Source organism: Schistocerca cancellata, chromosome 1 (assembly GCF_023864275.1).
Source record: "Schistocerca cancellata isolate TAMUIC-IGC-003103 chromosome 1, iqSchCanc2.1, whole genome shotgun sequence".
Classification (NCBI taxonomy): Eukaryota; Metazoa; Arthropoda; class Insecta; order Orthoptera; family Acrididae; genus Schistocerca; species Schistocerca cancellata.
The window spans coordinates 365399799-365414900 of NC_064626.1; the positions used below are offsets into that span (position 1 = coordinate 365399799).

Sequence of the window (15102 nt, forward strand, 5' to 3'; positions counted from 1 at the left end):
TAACGATGTTATGTTCACCATCGACAGTACTATTTATTATGATTTGCATGGTCGCAGTTTCGACGTAAGGTTTGTCCTCTGGTTCCCTTTAGTGAAACGTTAGATTCTTCAAGGAGGTCAGGATGACACTGATTTATTTATTATCACCGCAACGTAATTAGAGTTCTCAAAGAAAATTAATTTTTGAAATAATTATTAAGATCGCAGTTCTTCAGGATATTGTCGTTTGGGGCAATATAGTGAGTATAAATATTATTTATGTTTTCTCAGTATATCAAAGGAGCACAGTTGTAACTGGACGACACAGAATACAGTTCCTCTAGTGACCGACCAACAACACCTCAGCAGGATGAGACGACTGGTAACAAATTAAAAATATTTTGGGACGTTAAGATATAAAGTTCGGCGTGTAACGGCTTGCATAAGATGGTCCGCATCACAAAATTCTGCAGAACAGTAGTGGAAACAGTGAAATTCTCCTATCGATCGACGAGACGCCGTGGTTAATACACTGCACTCGGATTCGGGAAGAGTAGGGTTGAAATCCCCTCCCGACCATCCTGATTAAAGTTAGCTATAATTCCCCTGAATCAGTTGAGGCGACTGCCAGAATATTTTCTACCATAAGTCCGTTTCCATCGTTCTGATAACAAATTTGTACTCTTGTCTCTCACCTCCCCTCGTCGACTGATGGAACACCATCATCTTCATTCCTTCCCACCTCCACATCCAATGCGTCGTCAGAACATCTGTATTTTGGACTCCAGGAGTGAGAATTCGGCTTGCTGCGTGTCCGAAACGCAGTGCGTTACCCGATAACTGTACTGAATCTGAATTTACATCAATGCTGAAAAGGAAATCAGAGTCACAAATTCCAAAAATAACATACTGATACGACTCTTGTTGTTAGTAGTAATCCCCATAAAATAATACACTTACAAAAGAACCCAATGGACACAACTGTTAATGCAGATATGCTCTCATCGAACTTGCGATACCTGTCCTATTTATAGATTATTTGGATTCTTTGGTAAAATGATCTACATAAATTTGGTTTTGGTAGCTAATCTTCTCGATATTTAATTTACTTCTTTAAAATTTTTGTACTTTATCTGCTGGACAGTGCGCAGCGTCAACTTTTTTAATTCGTTCTAAAATCAATGAAAATGTAGTAAATGATTTTATTTAGTGTAAAGTTGCCATCAATGGACCAGTTCCATGAACGTACCATCGCTATATTTTTGTCTGGACGGCAGCTGCTGTCGTGTAACTAAGGGAACCGACTTAGAAGTTGAAAAACATGCCACTGGTCGACGTTAGAAAGCTTGTGTCGCGTCAGACGGTCGCCAGTTAGAGTACCTGCTTTAAGTAAACAATGTCCTAGCTACAAAAAAGGCCCTTTAAGGGCCGACACAATTTGTAAAAGACTTTCTGTACGCGACCTAACAGCTTTTGATGCGTTTGTTCTCGTTACGTCTTATCATGAAACTACAATGGATGTGTCCGGACCCTGGCGGATTCGCCCGCAGGCTCCCAGAGTGGAAAGCTGGCGCGCTACCACCGAGCGTGCGGGCCGCCTTGGATACATCACGATCTCCGGCAGCCAAAGCATTCGCGGTCATGCGTTGTCCAGAGCATCCGACAACAGGGCAATCCCGCGGCCAATCGGAGCACGTGGCGCCAAGTTTATGCCGTTTAAAAACGGTGCGTTGTCGACCTACACAGCACTAGTAATTTTCATTCCTACTGGCATCAGTTATCCAGGGTTAATATTTCGTGACACAATTTTCTCCACCCTCTATGAATATACATATTTATAAAATTTATGACATTCATTTGTTAATGAAAATTATGTCACAATTTTTGAGTTGTCCCACATTTAAATCTACATGACTACTCTGCAGTTCACTCTTTAAGTGCTTCGCAGAATGTTCATTGAATCACCTTGAGACTATTTCTCTGCTGTTACATTCTCGAATAGCACCCGGAAAAACGATCTCTTAAACTTTCCGCACACGCTCCTATTTCACTTATTTTATTACGGTGCTCATTTTTCCCTATGTAGGTCGGAGTCAACAAAATATTTTCGCAGTGAATGAAATTTCGTGGGGAGGTCTCGCCGCAACGAAAGACGCCTTTGTTTTAATGATTGCCACTTCATTTCGCGTATCATGTCCACGACACTCTCTGCCCTAGTTCGCGATAACCGACAACGAGTGGCCCTTCTTTGAACTTTTTCGATATCCTCCGTCAATTCTGTTCGGTAAGGATCTTTGAGAATCACATCACTACTGCATGAACAAGGGCTGCGTGCACCCCGCTTGCCAACAGCGCTCGGGCGATCCCGACGGTCACTCATCCAAGTGCTAGCCCAGCCCGACAGTGCTTAACTTCGGTGATCTGATGGGAACCAGTGTTACCACTGCGGCAAGGCTGTTGGCTATCTCACAGTTGGTTCTGTAGAATTATGAATTAGTCTACCTCTATATCACGTTGCTTTGAACACTGCTTATATCGCATGTCGATAATGTCTTAGGTCTTTTTGGCTTTGAGGCATCGCTACACTGACCGTTTCACGCCTCTTTACATATTAGGACTATGAAATACAGGGCAGTGGACCTGGTTATTCCTGAATGATTGCCGGCCGTTGTGCCCCAGCGGTTCTAGGCGCTTCAGTCCGGAACCGCGCAATCGCTACGGTCGCAGGTTCGAATCCTGCCTCGGGCATGGTTGTGTGTGATGTCCTTAGGTTAGTTAGGTTTAAGTAGTTCTAAGTTCTAGGGGACTGATGACTTCAGAAGTTAAGTCCCATAGTGCTCACAGCCATTTGAACCATTTTTGAACCTGGATGATTAAGTGAATTGTTTGCAGAATGCTTTTATAGTATACGGTTTCATTGGTTTAGTCATTATTGACTACGGTGGACTGTTAAGGAAGGTAGGAAAATATTTTTGCTTAACAAAAGTAGCAGGATACAAATTGTTGAGTATCAGGGTAGTCAACATCACATATTTAGAGCTGATGTAGAAATCGTAGAGCACAAATGTATCAAATTGAAAAGCATCGTTCTATACGTCTTAGGCAAGTACTTTTCGAGTTAGGCTTTAAGGGATGGAAAGAAACTCCGTGGTTTAATGGCCGTGTTATAAAAATGCTACGTAAACGAAGATGGTTTACCACAAATTTAAGGCACGTTGGAACCTAGATGTCAAACAAAAGCTAAACGAAGCGAAAATGATGCAAGAAGAGCAACGACAGAACGTTCAGTGACTTTGAAGGTAAGATTTTGCCATCCGGTTTGGCTGCAAACAGCAAGAAATTTTGGTCATATGTAAAATCAGTACGTGGTTAGAAATCATCTATTCAGTCACTCAGTGACGATATTGACACCAAAATGGAAGATGACAGAGAAAAGGCGAAATGCTGAATTCGGGTTTGCGAGACTGTTTCACTGCGGAAGATCGTAATACGGTCTCTCCTTTCAATAATCGTACGTACGTCGAAATGGCAGGCATTGAAATAAATGACCGCGGAAAAAAAGCAACTATAATTGCTTAATAGTCAAAAGGCTTATAAAATGAGACACCTGTACGGTTCTACAGAGATTATGCGAAAGAACTTGTTCCCCTTCTAGCAGCAGTCTATCGTACACTATGTGATCAAAAGTGTCCAGACACTCCCAAAAATATACTTTTTCATATTAGGTACATTGTGCTGTTACCTACTGCCAGGTACTCCATATCAGCGACCTCATCGTGAGAGAGCAGAATGGGGCGCTCCGCAGAACTCACGGACTTCCAACGTGGTCAGATGATTGGGTGTCACTTGTGTCATAGGTCTGTACGCGAGATTTCCACACTCCTAAACATCCGTAGGTCCACTGTTTCCGATGTGATAGTGAAGTGGAAACGTGAAGGGGCACGCACAGCACAAAAGCGCACAGGCCGACCTCGTATCTTGACTGACAGAGACCGCCGGCAGTTGAAGAGGATCGTAATGTGTAATAGGCAGACATCTATCCAGACGATCACATAGAATTCCAAACTGCAACTAGAAAAAAGTGTGGAGTGTGCTATCTCTGAAGAGTGTGAAGTACCAGTTCGTTGAAATTCAGTGGTTAGTTCACACTTCACTGGAGTGAAGCGTTCATTTGAACGACTCATTCACGAGCTCCCCATCACTATAGTCGTGACTTGCTGTTAGTATGAACTACGAGTACGCGACTTTTTGTTGTAAAGTAGCTCTGACAAAGCGAAATGACCGAGTGTCGGGATCAGATGGTCTTTAACGAAGATGTGTTTTGTGAGACTGTGGAGGGTGTAAGACAAAAACTAAATTATGCAAAGTACACAACTGGAAGTGTGTTCCATTAGAGGAGGAGTGATATCTGGACTGCGTTTCACGCTATAGTCCACACTTCAGACGAAAAACGTACAAATTTGGTCCCATGCAAACAAAATGGTTGTATTCTTGTTTATTCCACCTCCGTCATGCGAAAATATATGTGCTGCGTGAAACGAAAACTTGGCACAGAGCAACGCCACTACTATATCACTGTGATAAGGAAGTGCGCTATTTTTGTATTCATTTGGTCATGACAACTTGCGTTTATGGACTAATAGCGAGTTCCATTCATTTTTGTAATTTATTTTAATAATTAATCGCCATTTAGATATTGCACTTCATCCTCATGTCACGTTTTCTGGTACTGTCATTACACACTCAGCAACGTTTCGAAAGTGTCTGTGTATATGTCAACGTAGTTGTCAGACGTTCTCGGAACGGATATTAAATATTAAAACAGATTTTCAGCCGACTTCGAAAAAGATTTATCTGTACAAATGTATGTATAAACAGAACATTCACTGCTAACCAATCAGTCGTCATATTGGTACATAGCTTGCTTCTGTCATCTAGACAGGTCAGACATTTTCTGACATTTCAACTTGCCTTTGAGAATGGCTATAAAGTCGAAATCATGATTGTATGAAATAAATGAATAGCAGTTTACAGTTTAATATCGGGAATTTGTTTCAAAACGATAGCGTATGTAGCGGGAATGCCGCGAGTCTGGATTTATACTTGCGAACTCGTGTACTCGCTTTCCTGTCTGAGCGAGTCGAGTCCACTTGCAGCCGAGAACAGACCCAAGTGGCGAATGGACAGCGGTGAGACTCACGAGTTGAGTCTACGAGCACACGTAGGCAGCGAGTTCGGAGATGACGTCACAGGGCTCGCTCGAGAGTTTGAAGCGAGTACGAGCGTTGGAACTTTAATAGTGGCAACTATTTATTTACAGCTCGTACAAAATAGATACGTGTTTCAATGTTTTACTGATCTTCAAAGTAGTCACTAGCATTGTGCATAACCCGTTGCCAGCGATGTGGAAGTCTAAGGATACTCTTAGCAGTGACAGTTGCGTTGACAGTTGGAGCGGCGCCTTCTATTGCCCGACGAATTTGTAGCAGTTCTGAAGCGGATGCCGTGAAGTGTTTCCTTCAGCTTAGAAAGCGAGTTGAACTCAAACGAGGGCTTAAGTCAGGGGAGTGCAGTAGGTGGTATAGCACTTAGCAGCCCCATCAGTCAAACAACTTGCACTGTACGTGCCTGTGCATTGTTCTGCAAAATCCTGCAGAAAGTGTTATTACTTCTGTCTCTAAACTGGTCGTAGGTTGTGTTCCAAAAATGAACAGCATAGAGACAGAAGTGATGACACTTTCTGCAGGCCCTGACCGTCATTTTGGAGGACAATGCTCAAGCACGTACAGTGCAAGCTGTTACTGATTTGTTTGACTGATGGGGCTGCTAAGTGCTATACCACCCATTGCACTCCCCTGAATAAAGCCCTCGTGAGTTCAACTTGATTTTTAAACTGAAGGAAACACTTCATGCCATTCGCTTCAGAACTGATATAAATTCGTCGGGCAATAGACCGCGCCGCTCGAACTGTCAACACAATTAGCACTGCTATGAGTATCCTACGACTTCCACATCGCCGGTAACGGGCTATACACAATGCTGGTGACTACTTTGAAGATCAGTAAAACATTGAAACACGTATCTATTTTGTACGAGCTATAAATAAATAGTTGCCACTATTAAAGTTCCAACCCTCGTATATAGAGATTATGTCTGACCTCTAGGCTCATTCCATTTTTGTTACTTTGCAACTTTATACTTAGATATTTATTCGACGTGACTGTCTCAAGCAGTACATTACTAATACCATTCATTCACTTACATTTTTTCGTGTTTAGAGCAAGCTGCCATTTATCACATCAGAAAGGCATTCTACTCGAGCCATCCTGTACTCTCCTACAGCTACTCGACAAAGACGCTTTCTTGTACACTACGGTGTCATCAGCAGAGAGTGTTTGGACTGCAGCTCACTTTATCTGTCAGACCATTTACGTACAGGGTTATTTATGAGTACCTCTCGAGTTTAAGAATATGTTGGTACAAAAACAACAGGTATTTGTGTATTAGAGGACAGAACGTCTCACCGAGTTTTTAACTCACATTATAGATGTTGAAAATAACACTGTTTATGATGTGGCATTCGTCAGTACGTGGATGCAGTACACTAAGATCGCTGCTGGAGCTGTCAGGGAAGGAGGAGAGACACCAGTCTGCTTCGGAAATCCATTCATGGGGTTACCTATCTGCAGGTGCGAACTAATTCGATGCGGGAATACGGAGCATACGATTTGTCCGCCTGTTCAGACACACTTGCACCATAGTGGGCGCGCCCTGGAAGTACACCACAGCATGTACCAGGTGGCTGTAATTAAAGTGCAGTCCAATGTGACCTGTAATTATCATATGGCAGCGAAACGTGGTAGATATTCTGATTCGCTAATGCGGAACCGATTTACGCTGCAAAAATATTAGCTCCGATCTTGGCCACCAGAGGCAAGTGTGGCGCTGTGAATGTAAGAAAGACGTATAGAAATCTTTCCTTATGTAATGGTTTAGGAACAGGACGTGGGCAGGAAAAATCACCCAAATGAGAAAGGCATAGTGTTGATTTTATTGTTAACTGCCGCTAACAGAATTTGTTTAACAAGAGAATTGGAGATGTCGACGAGATGCTGCGTCCGTAAAACGACGTGATCAACAGTTGCTCGCAGCAATTTTGGTGGACTCTGAGAAACGTGTTCCTGTTTACTGGTCTTCAGATCAGGTAGGGACAGAACATGTCCCTGGTAAACTCGTTCTTTTAGATATTTCCAGTCTCAAAAGTCCCATGGATTCAAATCAGGTGATCTAGTAGGCCATGTATTAGCAAACCTTTTCGAGATAAGACGTACGTGGAAGGTTGGATTAACCAGAACTTTCACTGGGCGAGCGACATGACATGTTGTCCCATCTTCCTCATAGTTGCCCTCTTCCAAAGCAAGAATCACATGCTGTACAAGCATGTCTTGATAACGCGCAGACATCTCGGTACACCTGACATGCTGTCTTGGTCTATTCTCTTCAAAGAAGAACGGACCGAGAATACTGGTGCTTGTGAATCCACTCCAAACAGTCATATACGATGAGTGCAATGGCTCTTTGTACACAAAAATGGCTCTGAGCACTATGGGACTTAACTTCTGAGGTCATCAGTCCCCTAGAACTTAGAACTACTTAAACCTAACTAACCTAAGGACATCACACGCACCCATGCCCAAGGCAGGATTCGAACCTGCGAACGTAGCGGTCGCGCGGTTCCAGACTGTAGCGCCTAGGACCACTCGGCCACACCGGCCGGCATCTTTTGAAACGTCCCCTTAGAACAATTATACAAGACTGTGCTTAAACTGACATACAATACTTTTAGCGCAACGCAATCTGACTTTCAAAAATCCCTACAAAAGAATGAATTATTAACACACGTGCAAACACTAACAGTCCCAACTTCTCACATATTGTCCATATACTATGACCAACTGAAATGTGTGCAGTGAAATGAATGCTTACAAGTTAATAATATGATGAACTGGTGTCAATTACAATTTTATAGCATAAGAATACAATTACAAAGGTACAAAATACATCATTAAAGAACATAACAATACAGATAACTCTGTAGTAGTACAGGCTTTACAAAAGAATAGAAATAAAGAGATACATCAGTGTTAAAGGAATTATGACATAAGCACATACATAAAGATCAGAATAACATCAGCGTCACACATGAGCAACAAAACAGAAAAGAATAAAAAATGTCTAAACATCTTTACAAGGTAAATAACATATTATTAATGCAAATTATATTTGAGGATAACAGTATTCCTCCTCATAGTGAATGTAGCTGCGTATTAGAAAAATTCTACAACATAAATCGTATCAGATAAACACATAAAGACAGGATGAACACAAATACACAAGGGTACACAAACATATAGCGGAATAATACAAAAGGGAAGGACAGGGTTTGTTGTACTGCAGTATTTTGCAAACAAAACTTTCTTTACTTCTCGGAGATCTCCCTTCGTTCTTCATTATTTCCAAAAAGTTCTATCTATACCTGCTTTCTGTACTTTTCTCGTATAACCTCTCAGTGCATTTCTTCAAATTCATCGTAACTCATTCACTTATAGGCTACCCCCTCTTAATCTAACTTAAATCTACTGAGCTCAGATGCTAAACTAAGGGACGAGGCAATGCAGCAGCACAAAACAATTAACACAAACATCAATCACAAAAAAATTTAAATAGGCAAAGCAATTGCAATATTACAACTAATACACTCTTGGAAATGGAAAAAAGAACACATTGACACCGGTGTGTCAGACCCACCATACTTGCTCCGGACACTGCGAGAGGGCTGTACAAGCAATGATCACACGCACGGCACAGCGGACACACCAGGAACCGCGGTGTTGGCCGTCGAATGGCGCTAGCTGCGCAGCATTTGTGCACCGCCGCCGTCAGTGTCAGCCAGTTTGCCGTGGCATACGCAGCTCCATCGCAGTCTTTAACACTGGTAGCATGCCACGACAGTGTGGACGTGAACCGTATGTGCAGTTGACGGACTTTGAGCGAGGGCGTATAGTGGGCATGCGGGAGGCCAGGTGGACGTACCGCCGAATTGCTCAACACGTGGGGCGTGAGGTCTCCACAGTACACCGATGTTGTCGCCAGTGGTCGGCGGAAGGTGCACGTGCCCGTCGACCTGGGACCGGACCGCAGCGACACACGGATGCACGCCAAGACCGTAGGATCCTACGCAGTGCCGTAGGGGACCGCACCGCCACTTCCCAGCAAATTAGGGACACTGTTGCTCCTGGGGTATCGGCGAGGACCATTCGCAACCGTCTCCATGAAGCTGGGCTACGGTCCCGCACACCGTTAGGCCGCCTTCCGCTCACGCCCCAACATCGTGCAGCCCGCCTCCAGTGGTGTCGCGACAGGCGTGAATGGAGGGACGAATGGAGACGTGTCGTCTTCAGCGATGAGAGTCGCTTCTGCCTTGGTGCCAATGATGGTCGTATACGTGTTTGGCGCCGTGCAGGTGAGCGCCACAATCAGGACTGCATACGACCGAGGCACACAGGGCCAACACCCGGCATCATGGTGTGGGGAGCGATCTCCTACACTGGCCGTACACCACTGGTGATCGTCGAGGGGACACTGAATAGTGCACGGTACATCCAAACCGTCATCGAACCCATCGTTCTACCATTCCTAGACCGGCAAGGGAACTTGCTGTTCCAACAGGACAATGCACGTCCGCATGTATCCCGTGCCACCCAACGTGCTCTAGAAGGTGTAAGTCAACTACCCTGGCCAGCAAGATCTCCGGATCTGTCCCCCATTGAGCATGTTTGGGACTGGATGAAGCGTCGTCTCACGCGGTCTGCACGTCCAGCACGAACGCTGGTCCAACTGAGGCGCCAGGTGGAAATGGCATGGCAAGCCGTTCCACAGGACTACATCCAGCATCTCTACGATCGTCTCCATGGGAGAATAGCAGCCTGCATTGCTGCGAAAGGTGGATATACACTGTACCAGTGTCGACATTGTGCATGCTCTGTCAGTGTGATCATGTGATGTATCTGACCCCAGGAATGTGTCAATAAAGTTTCCCCTTCCTGGGACAATGAATTCACGGTGTTCTTATTTCAATTTCCAGGAGTGTATTAGGCACTGTGCAGCAAACAAGAAAAATAAATCAGTAGTAAAACTAGCTTAACAGAGTAATACAAAGTGAAATTCAGTAGCACTATGCCTGGCAAACAGCCGCAGCAAATGCAGTAACTTATATCTAAACATGAGAAAGCTCAAGCAGAAAAAATATTACAGTAAAAATGGCCATGTTTAATACCTATGTCACAACTTAATACTAGAGTGATGCATCACAATTTATTCTACAAAAGAAATTACCAAGTACTTGAAAAGAAAATTCTGTATGCAGTTCCTGTGAAGGGAAATGTGTTTTATGCTCTTTCGTTTTTTTTTAGTACATCAAAGTTATTCTTTACTGGGTCTGTAGGCATAAAATATTTATATTAGTACATCTATAAAATTTTATTTTTACCAATACTGCAGGGCAGCTAGAAATTAGATATTAAACAAAATGAGTAAATAAATACATAAAGCAAGCCATATAGCATATCTCTCAACTAGAAAGACAGTAGTCATAATCAGGTGTATAGACATAAAAATATTTCTCGTCATTTCATTAGGCATTGCAGTAAATATCATAAATTAAGAGCTCCACAGTGTTATCATGTTATCAAGTTTGAGGGTGTCGTATTTACGATGCTTTCTACAAAGGAATGTCAATAGCGAGGATAATGGCCTCCCTTTTTTTTTCTACCTGTGCCTCTGAAAAGGCACACCCTAATGGCTTGTTCTCCAGGCGTCTGGCACAGCTGGGTGCCCACGACGCATTACGCGCAGGTGGTCACTTAACTTTCTTATGGAAATATTTACGACAGCAGTTTCCGCTACAGTGACAGTCTCATATACAAAATTTCACGGGTCGAGAATTTGCGTTGCAAATGTGTAGAAGCAAAATCTTATGAATATAGCAGTGTCCAAAAAATTTTCGCCGGCATTGTGATACATTCACGTATTTACACACATTTCATAACTCTTAAAGTACGATTCTTGGTTTCCAACATCCTTTTTCACAAGTCAGAGTCCCTAACCACTATTCATTACTCCTTACCTTATTACACATATATATATTCGTCGACACGTCAATCTTGCAACGACACTTCAATATTTCATCATAATAAATACATAGCATAATCAAATTCCTCATATAGCATCAGCTTATTGATCATAAACATACCGCAACAGCATAATACACATTGTCATCGTAATAATAACATCATAACACCTCAGTCAACTCTCAAAATCGTCGTAGCTTCCTCCAATAATTTCAAAACCTAAACAAATTCTCTGCTCATGTCAAAAGTGTCATCTGCCTCAAACGTACTTTAAAAATCGTGATCCCATACCAAATATATCATTCAAAGCTCTCATAATATCACAATGGGTCCGAAAAAATATGAACAGTTCACAAAGTACAGACAAAATACAATTTCGTAAGTGTGAAGTTATCCAACGGTGTAATTACATAAACATCTGTCACTGCCGTAGTAAAAAAGTTTGTCTCTCTCAGTTAAATGATCAGATAGCTGTGTAATTTGTGTTAGAGGAATATGGTACCGATGTGTAAAGTTGTATAAGCAAATACCATATTAGCTAGGGCTCCTTGTGCTTGCCAAACACATGGTACACAAAGTAGGCGTGTACCCCCCTGAGGATCAATGTAATTATCCCCTCAGGTGTTACAGATTACAACAATGGAATGAAATATATTACGGAAAACCTTTGTATCATTGTACTTCAAATATCTTTAAAAATAAATGATTTAAGTACAAAATTAATCACTCAAATACGGTCCTGTAGCGCTAAATGTGCGTCTTGCTGTAAGATAATCTCTGTGGAAGTGTCGTAGTTATTGTTCTCCGAAAGCTAAGTTCTGTAGAAGTCAATGTACTTACCTCATGATAAACAAAAGTGAAATGCTTTGCGTATAGATATCTTAGTTATTACACTTATTGTTGTGATGAAGAAATTACTGTGCTGTAATGTATTGTTGTGCTACGGAAAAGGCTGTCTGATTATAGCTATACCACAAAAGTTACTACTAAAACATGTTTTACTTTCCAGAATAATTCAGAAAAACTGTGCAGATATAAAACAGATACACCGCAAAAGCAACATTGTAAATTGTCACTCATTAGTAGCGTCGTGATAAAATCGTGTAGCTGTCACATAAACTAACCACTGTGTCATCTGGTATCTCACAGAAAGTACTTTAAATCCAGAATGTATTTTCAATTAAACCAAAATGTTGCATTAGAACCTCATTAGCAGTACTGGTAAATGTTTGAAGTATGTGAGCCTTATAGTCGTTACGTAATCGTGCAACTAACAAGCAAGAATGCACACACACAATAACACTGTGTCGTCTGTGCACAATAACAATGCATTCGTAATTTCTGTTTAAATAAGTTCTCTTGGTTCTTGACTGGATATTTAACTTCAAACACTGTTGCATGGTAACAGTTTCTAAGTCTGACAAAGCATACCAGTAACGTGAAGTGAAAAATTTTATAGCAAAGACTAAGTTAAAAAGCAGATTATCTTTCAATAAACGGTTTTACATGTGAAATGTGGTGTAAACCTTTACTCTTCCTAGTACGCAGAAGTTCAACTTGGACGGAATTGTCATGCAGTATACGTCAGTGAGGAGTGCTAAAATTTTTCTCAAGGTTAGCTTCGATATTATTTTTCTCTGAGCCAGCCGGCGCACGCGGCTGCCTGCGGTGCGAGTCATTGTCTGTTCCTTTGTTGGCGCGCGTCATTATTGGGATTTGGAGACCTAACTTCTACAAATTCACCGTGACGAGAGGGCCCTGCCCTGTTTAAATCCCGCCAGTTCTGATGCAGTTCAGGTCTGTCGTTACGATCATATCGTCTGTCGTCATGTCGGTAGATTCCATAGTTTCTTTCTTGTCGGTCACGTGGTGGAGAATTTCTCCCTGAATCGTAACTGCGCGCTGGATCATTGCATCTGAAGTTATTCTGTCTCCATTGATAATAATTATTTTGGTTCCCATATTGTCTGTTTCTCTGATTGTCTCTGTGATAGTCATTACCGCGGAGAGGTAATCTTTCCCTGTAATTATTACTACTCTGCCAACGGTTGTCATACGGGTGGTGTCTGTTTCGGTCACTATTTACGTTGAAAGAATAGCCTTGTCGTATATTATTTCTGTCATCGTGGAATTGTGACGGATGTGATCTGTAATTATTGTGCTCCTGTTTTCGCGTTCCGTGATTGTCAGTGTCAATTTCCAGTTCTTGTAATAGTCCCTGAAAAACTTCAATGTCATCTTTGCAACGTCCTGCCAAAATAATATGTCGTAAATGTTCAGGCAGTTTGGTTAAGCAAATGCGGATGAGTTCTGAGGGGCTGTATGGGTTTGAAAGATACTGATTCTTATGCAACATGTCTTCAAAATATTTCATAAGACTGGAAAATTCAGATTGTTCGAAACGTTTCATCATTATGATGCTATGTTTTACTCGGTCTTGTGTAGCTTGAGACCAATATGCTGAGAGGAAGGCATGATAAAAATCTCCTTCACTGTGACAATCGTGAATGATCGATCGCATTCTTACAGCTGGTTCATTATCCAAGTAGCCACACATAAATTCTAACCTGTGCTCCAATGACCAGTTGGGAGGAAAACAATGAGAGAATTGATAGAGCCACGCTTGTGGATGAATGTCGTTGGCAGAATTCTTAAACGTTTTGAATTTACGTGTAGTAATGAACAGCTTATAGTCAAAATCATCGTGTCGGCGAGTAGCATATTGGTCATTGTTACGTCGTGTCGGCGGTTCCATCTCAAAATTCGGCGCACCTTGCCAATTTCTTTCGTAATTTCCGAAATGTCCTGTGTTATTATTTTGTGGCTTTTCCGTATTTCTAAGTTCCTCTTCCCGTGTTGGAGCGCGAGTGTCCTCTGAAATATGAAATTTTTGTATTACTTGTGCCAACTGATCTTGTACTTCCCGGATTTCTCTTTTGTATTGCGTATTAATTTGATTCTGATTTTGTTTGAATTTCTTAATTTGTTCATACTCTTCTGTGTCAGTGATGGCTACAGGTCTTGTGTCATTCAGATCATCATCTACCTTTGCAGATAAGTTAGTGAACTGATCCGAAAGTTCGGCTACTTTCTCCGATAGTGTACTTATTTCCTCAGTGTGTTTTTCTGAACCAAGTTTCAGAGTGTCCATTTGTGTTGAAATCGTATCTACTGTGTCCTTTAAGTTTTCTTAAGTTTTTGCAAGTTGCATAACCGAATCGGTAGATGCAACTGAGTCAATTTTAGCTTGCAAGGTGTCGTGATTTTCATGAACAATAGTTTGCAGTTCTTTTATGGCTGCTTCGTGATTCTGTAATGCATTTTCATGCCGCGAAAAAATAGGTTGGAAATGCTCACAAATTTGTGTTTTTACGTCATTACAGACCTTTTGACATTTCGATTCGATTTTATGTAACTCAGTAGTTAAATCTTCACGTGTTTGTTCAAGCATATGTTCCACTGAGTCTAACTTTTGAACCTTTTGTTCCATTGTGTCTAACTTTTGAAGCTTTTGCTGTGTTTGTCTCTGATTTTGTTCCATTGTGTCTAACTTTTGAAGCTTTTGTCCCATTTGTTGCATTAATTGTAATAACAATGCACTGGTGTCTGAAACATGTTCCTCAGTGCTTTTCGGCAATGAATTTGCATCGGCAACATTCGCATTACGACAAGTGGAAAATGTGTCTCGACTCATTTGAGAAACGGTGAGAACCCAAAACCTGAGTATTTGCAATATTGTGTTCTGTCATTCCTGATTCCTGAGGCGAACTGTTGCCGACCGATCGATCGATAATGCTTCCCTGGTCACTACCTGTTTCACTGTCTACACCATTATTTGACGCCCGCTCCATTTCCCTATGCACAGTTACCAAATTACTACTTTGAATATTAGTTAATTCATTACATGGTGGCGTTAACACACTGCTTTCGTCTT

At 41.8% G+C, this 15102-nt stretch overlaps 1 pseudogene; it reads right to left on the minus strand.

The window, feature by feature from the left end:
* Nucleotides 1-2322: 2322 nt before the first annotated feature.
* Nucleotides 2323-2441, minus strand: LOC126102309 (5S ribosomal RNA; annotated as a pseudogene).
* Nucleotides 2442-15102: the final 12661 nt, after the last annotated feature.